Below are 7,395 nucleotides of genomic sequence, written 5' to 3'. Positions count from 1 at the left end.
TGACTTAAACAGAATGTACCCAGTGCATCCCCACCTATACAAAATCATTTAATAAGACAAATAATATCCAATATAGACAGAAGCCTAGCATGGGCTAGCAGTCCTATATTCTATGTTTGAGGACATAGACTGACCCTGGCCTTAGAAAATACTGGGGTTTGTTCCCTGGTGACGTTTTTCTGGGAGCTCTTTCCTACAAATCTAACACCAAAGTTGCCCTTGGAAGCTTCTAAAGCCAACAACCCTTCAGGTGAGAAATCAATGCAGAAGCTCCCTGGACCCTGAGTTAAGCAATGTGTGTAGCAACTTAGTTGGCCAACAGCCTCAACCCTGCTCTCAGAGGTTGATGCCATGAAACTCTGGAGTCAGACACATATCTCTAGTAGCCAAAGTGTGGACCTCTGTCAGGATGAGCAGAGGTGACTCCATTGAGTTACACTGCTGCTGACAGTGGTGTGGTGCCAGAAGAACAGCAAACATTGTTTTTTCCACATGAGGAAAGCTTTGTTCATGCTTCTAGGGTGGAGAGTAGTGAAATAGCATTTGAGCATCATATGCAAACAGCAGAGTTTGAGTTCTTTTGAGACACTATGACAAAAGACTTGAAAAAACAAGCAAACCAAAACACTATAAGTGAGGAAAGGTTAATTTTGACTCACGATTTCAGAGAGAAAGAGAAAGGGAGGGGGTGGGGGGAGTTCAGTTCATTTCAGTGGGGTCTGGTCATGATGGTGGTAGTCTCTATCCTTGGTGACAAGACCATGTATTCACACTGTGGTCGTAGGCCAGGAAACAGAGACAATGGCTAGAATGAGGGGCAGGTATTACCCTAAAAGTTCTTCCCAAGGGACCTTCCTTTGTCATTCCACTTTTGCCCCACTTAAAGGTTCAATGACATTCAAAACCTGGGAACAAAATATGAGCCCCTGGGTGATACTATTAACTGCAACCAAAGCAAGCAACACAGCAACTGACAGTGTCTTTTTCTGTGGGCCAATTATCTGACCATGGGCAAGACAGGTAACTTTTCTGTGCCTCAGTACCCCCAACAATCTTAGATTTCTTTGGGGGTGTTGTGAACATCAAATAAACTAACACATAAAGCACTTAGACTAGAGCCCTGCATACGTGCAATTTCTTTTCTTTTTTTTTTTCTTTTTTTTCGGAGCTGGGGACTGAACCCGGGGCCTTGCGCTTGCTAGGCAAGTGCTCTACCACTGAGCTAAATCCCCAACCTGCAATTTCTTATTAAAGTGATCTTTGGTGACTTGTCACCACTTCTTCATGAACACTTAAGACCACGTTTGGTATCCTCCTCCCTGAACACATGTACACATGCGTGTGTGTGCACGCACGCGCGCGCGCACACACACACACACACACACACACTCACAAATACACTCTTCACTTTGAGCAGACTCAGTGTTTATGTCAGTTTCATGAACGTACTGTGAATCTCTCAAAGACACAAAGCAGTTCACCTTGGTTGCAACACAAAGTTCTCTGTTTCTCTTTTAATGGAAGAAGGTTAATTTATTCTTATCATAACACACTTAGACTGGACAGATTTACAGGGCTGCTTACGTTGGGGAGGATATGAATCTTTTAAAACAGTTACATAAAACAATTGCCCTCTGAACTTCAGGGTACTAATTTAGTAAATTACTTCACTATTTCTGGATGCTCTAATAACAGAAGTTAATGGGACAGACACATAAACAGGCAAGAAGTGATAGAATTAGGAACTCCAAATTCACAAAACAGACCAAAATGGCTAGATATCTGGACTCTATCAGTCTCCAAAGAAATTCAGCCCCTGCATTATTAGGTAAAGTACTAAATTTAATGTTAGTTGGAGCACAATATTATTTAAAGCCTTAAGCATGTGCGTCAATTGTACAACATAACATCTAAGAGATATCATCAGGGAACAAGAAACTAAGCAACGGTCTGCAGAGGGAAGCGATGAGTAGCCAGCAACCACCTTCTCTTTAATAACAGGATGCTGAGATAGAAAGAAGTAATTACAAAGCAATCCTCATTCTAGGCCACTTTCTATTTACACCTAGAGACACTTTCCTCACAATAGTCTATATTTTGTTATTCTTATTTTGCAGATTTAAACACTGAGGTTCAAAGTGATTATTCAAAGTGCCCTGTAAGTGTCCAAAGCCATGGTTTTAAATTGGGTTTGACATAAGCTTTGTATCAGCTCCTTAGTAAACAAAATTGATATGCCAATACTCATTGAAAAAAATTGATATGCCCTCTTAGAATAATTGTCCTGGAATTTTTACCACTGCCCAAGGTGTATGGAGAGGGGATCAATGAAGCCCAGAAGAAATGGAGTCTGGCACACAGCAAGGTTACTTGGTAGTACTGCTTTAGTATCTACTCAATTAAAATATAAAAAGACTAGACAAGGCTCTCCACTCTCTCCCTACTTATTCAATATAGTTCTCAAAGTCCTAGCCAGAGCAATCAGACAACAAAGGAAGGTCAAAGGAATACAAATTGGAAAGGAAGAAGTCAAAATATCACTATTTGCAGATGATATGATAGTACACTTAAGTGACCCTGAAGAAATTAAGTTTCATAGATGTGAAAAACCAAGTTGTAAAAACAAGGTTTTGAGAAATACATCTAACGTCAGGTTGCCTAATGTTATGACAAAGTTTTAGTGGTCAGAATGACCAGGCCTCAAAAAAATATATAAAAAGAAATATAAACTATTCGCTATTTTACTTGAAGTACTTAAAACATTCAAGGAGTGGGGAAACCAATGTATTTTGGTTCCAGTCCCAGTTCTAGGCAATTCCCAATTTGTCTGGATTTCACTTCTTCTGTTAAACAATCAAAAAAAAAAAGTAAACAACAACAACAAAAAATGAGTAGAGTTTTCAATGAAATTGAAAGAAGCTAGCAGATCCTCTCTCCAGCAAGACAATAATTGGACTACTGAAAATTTTATAACACATTTGAAAGTCTCTGGTTATTGTCCTAAGGACATAAAACAGAATTGTCCTGGAGAGGCTGAGATAGGAGAATTACAAGTACAATTTAGGTAGAACCTGTTTCAAAATAAAAATATAATACTAGAAAGAAAGGGCTGAAGGTGTTGCTTAGTGGTAGAGTACTGGTTTTTGATTGATCAGTTCAGATGAAAATATAGGTAGTGACTCTGTGTGTGTGTGTGTGTGTGTGTGTGTGTGTGCGCGCGCACACTCGAATGATATATACAATCATTTATTATTATGTATCGGTGTGGGAGTACACATCTGGAGGTCAGAGGATTTTGTTTGTTATGTATAACCAGGGTTATATCCTCTGATTCCCAATTGTTCAGTCAAAGAAGCATTCTATTAACAGAAGAATTAAACTGGAAACTTTTTGAAAGTTACCACTTGAAGACAAATTTGTGAAAATTTTGTATGTATTTTAACACCAGATAAGTCACCAACTTCACTGTCAAGGTGACTTTTCCTCATCTCCAACCACTTTCACTTAACTCTTAGCACCTTTCCAGAAACTTCTTAGTATGTTTAAATGCATAAACTTGAAATAATGATTAGAATGATTGTCTGGTTTGAATTTAAAAATTAAGCAAAGGGTGACACATAAGAGAAGCAGATTGTATTTTGGGTCTCCCAAACTCATCTCCGTATCCTATTTTCTGAGTCTTCCTAGCGATGGAACTGAGGCTATCAAATTGTTGTCCAAAGACTTGTCATGTTTTCAAATAGGACTGAAGATAAATTGGAAAACATTTCTTATGTAAAATTATTCTGCCATTTCATATGTGAACCTTTCTGGGAAAGATTCTGAGAAAAAGTAAAATACAAGAGTTCTGCTTAAATTATATATGAGGAGAAAGACAAAGTGATATATAAGAGAAAAACTTGCCTCAATGTAAATTGAAAAATAGGGGATAAAATTATGTAAACTTGGACCAGTAAGATGGCACATCAGAAAAGGCACTTGACACCAAACCTGGTGACCTGAATTCAATTCCTGGGCTCCACATGGTAAAAGAAGAGAACAGACTCATGAAAGTACACATAGTAAATAAAAATTGAGTGAGTCGGTAAATAAACAAATTGCATGTTTTAAAAGAGCCAAGCATGATGGTGCACACTTGTAACCCCAGCACTTGGGAGGTAGAGGCCATTGGAATGCTATGAGCTCAAGGCTAGCCTGGTTGGCATAGTGAGTTCTAGGCCAGCCAAGGTGACACAGGGAGACCACATATCAAAAATAGCATTTTGGTGATCCCTGGTGACATATTGCTATATCTGTACATCATAGCATCACTCAACCTGCGTCAGAGCTTCTTGCCAATAATTAACAGAGAGGCCCACAACTGGGGAGAAAAAGCGTTCACTCATCCCTAAATGGACGTCTTTATCAAACCTTTCCCTAAAGAAACTATGTGTCTCTGCTCCATCTCTGCAATTCTTTTAGACAGGACAAGTTTTGGGTTGGTTGGTACACTTATCCCTCTCCTGGGTGAACTGCCTGGCTACAGGAGGTGGCCTCTTCAGGTTCCATATCCCCATTGCTAGGCATCTTGGCTTAAGTCACCCACATGGACTCCTGGGAGCCTCTCCTATTCCAGGTCTCTGGGACTACCTTAGAGATGTGCCACCCCAACCCCAGCTGAAGATTTCCATTCATCCTCCTGGCCCTTTGGGCCTGTTTCTTGTCTCTCCTTGCTCCTGATCCTGTCTCCCCATCCCCCTCCCCTTCTTCTCTCCTGTTGGTATCTAGCAGTGATGTCACCTGGTCACCCACAGGGACCAGGGACCTGTCCATCTGTTGCTATGGCAGTAGCCATACATTCCCAGCATGCATTTGGTTCAGCTCCCACCTTCACCTGCGAAGCAGTTACATCACAGTTCAAATAAAGGGCAGACCTTTTCTGCCCCTTCCTCTTCTTTTTTCTCTCTTCTCCCCCACACCCTTGTCTCCACTGTTCCCAATAAACCTCTTCCACGTGGGACCATTATTGGCCTGGTGTGGTGTGTTCAGACACAAGCCACAACTCTATCACAACATCTCCCACCTCGTTCCCTCCCTCCCTCTGCCTCCTATGACTGTTTTGTTTCCTCTTCTAAGTGTGATTCAAACATCCTTGTTTAGTCCTTCCTTCTTGTTTAACTTTGGGTCTGTTGCATGTATTATGGGTATTCTGTACCTTATAGCTAATGGAACCTCACAGGAAGACCAACAGAGTCAACAAACCCCTGGGAGCTCTCAAAAGACTGGGCCACCAACCAAAGAACAAATAGGAGTTGGAAAGAGACCCAATCCCCCAGCCCCTGACCCAGCACACATGTAGCAGACAGGCAGCTCAGCACTCATGGCTATCTTGTCTCCCCTCAGTGGGAGAGGATACCCCTAATATGCCAGCGTGGAGCATACCCAGAGGGACCACCCTCTCAGAAGAGAAGGTGAGAGGGATGGGGGGATCCAGTGAGGGAGGGACCTGAAGTGGAAGCAGCAATTGTGGTGTAAATTAATGCATGAAAGAATGAATGAATTAAAAAGTACTACTGTAAACATTAAAACAAGAGAAAACTGCCCAGGAGGCAGTCAATTATGAAACCACTACCAGGTAGCAGTACTAGAGCTTACCTAACTTTGTGACTCAGAAACATGTAATGGTCCCCTTTTCTTGTTCCCTTTTTATCTCTCAGGTTGTGGCCTTAGAATGCTTTTCAGGATACTGGACTCTTTTACTCTTGGATTCTGAAGCTACACCCTTCCTCCTTCTGCCATATGGCTTATTATGAACAGTAAGGTTTCCTCACTTCCTCCTTCCATTGTCCTCTCCTATGCAGCTGCCAAGATTTACAGCTTGCCTGCCCAGGGGCCCTTCTTTTAAACTCTAATAAAACTGTCTTTTAACTTCCTTCTGAAAAACAAGACAAAAGAAGACAAAAAAGAAACTAACTTCTGGGTTTTTGGTAAGCCCAGAAGTTTAACAAAGTGTATTTCTGGGTATATGCATAAAGGTATTCCTATACCATTTGATCGGGATGGGTTGGACTGAGTGAATAAACAGATAAATCCCTTGATGGGATCTGTTTGGATGTCATTATTGGGAAATGGTGAACGGTGGAAGACCAACTTGAAGGAAGTGAACCAGAGGTAGTATATTCATGGATTTGATTCCATGCCTTAGTCTCTTCCTGCATTCTTCTTCTCTTGACTTCTTATAAGACAGGAAGTGAAGGATAGACAGTCATATGCTCCTGTGACCATGTTCTTCAGCTCATATGCACTGGGGATGACCAAACATGACCAGCCCTCTGAAATCATGACTCGAAACCATTCCCTCATTCCTTAGATCTTTTCCTCAGGCATTTTGACCTAGTGATAAGAAAGAAACTTATCTCAGCAAGGCAGCTGTGGAGGTTAGATGAGTCAGTCACATGAGAGCTAGGCAATCAACATTCCAGTGTGGCAGAAGGAAGTCAAAAGCCATCCACACACAGCTGAGAAGCACTACTGAGGGTTGATAGCTTCTGGGGAATGGAGAGTCAGTTTGCTTTAAGGGTGTGGTCCTTGGCAGTTTGACCACACTCTGGCGAAGGGTTCTACACCCATGAATACATGGCCATCACTTTTAGACTTCATTCTATGGGTTATTAAAAAATAGAAGACAACAGCATCAGTTTTAGGGCTGGAGAGATGGCTCAGTGGTTAAGAAAAAATAGAGGATACGAAGTTTGAGGAATGGCACATATGAGCAGGATTTAGAGGCAATTTGTCAGGGGTATCTGATCAAAATGCAGTGTATACATGCTTGAAATTCTCAAAATTGAATAAAAATATCCTGCGTGAGGTAACTCAGTCACAAAAGAACATGGCGGGCCCTCACTGATAAGTGGATATTAGCTCAAAAGCTCGGAGTACCCAAGACACAATTCACAGACCACATGAAGCTTAAGTAGAAGGAAGACCAAAGTCTGAATGTTTCAGTCCTTCTTAGAAGGGGGAACAAAATACTCACTGAAAGAATCACAGTGACAAAGAGCAGAACAGAGACGGAAGGAAAGGTCATCCAGAGACTGCCTCACCTAGGGATCCATCCCACATACAGTCACCAAACCTGGTCACTAATGCTGATGCCAAGAAGTGCTAGCTGACAGGAGCCTGATATGGATGTCTCCTAAAAGGCTCTGCCCGAGCCTTATTGATAGAGAGGCAGAGGCTAACAGCTAACTATCGGAATGAGCAAGTGGTCTCCAATGGAGGAGTTAGAGAAAGGTCTGAAGGAGCTGAAGGGGTTTGCAACCCCATAGGAAGAACAACAATAGCATCCAACCAAACCCCGCCGATCCCCCAGAGCTCCCAGGGACCAAACCACCAACCGAAGAGTACACATGGAGC

Source organism: Rattus norvegicus, chromosome X, assembly GCF_021556685.1.
Source record: "Rattus norvegicus strain SHRSP/BbbUtx chromosome X, alternate assembly SHRSP_T2T, whole genome shotgun sequence".
NCBI classification, from domain to species: Eukaryota; Metazoa; Chordata; class Mammalia; order Rodentia; family Muridae; genus Rattus; species Rattus norvegicus.
The sequence above is the reverse complement of the archived record's forward strand: the minus strand, read 5'-3'. Positions refer to the sequence as shown.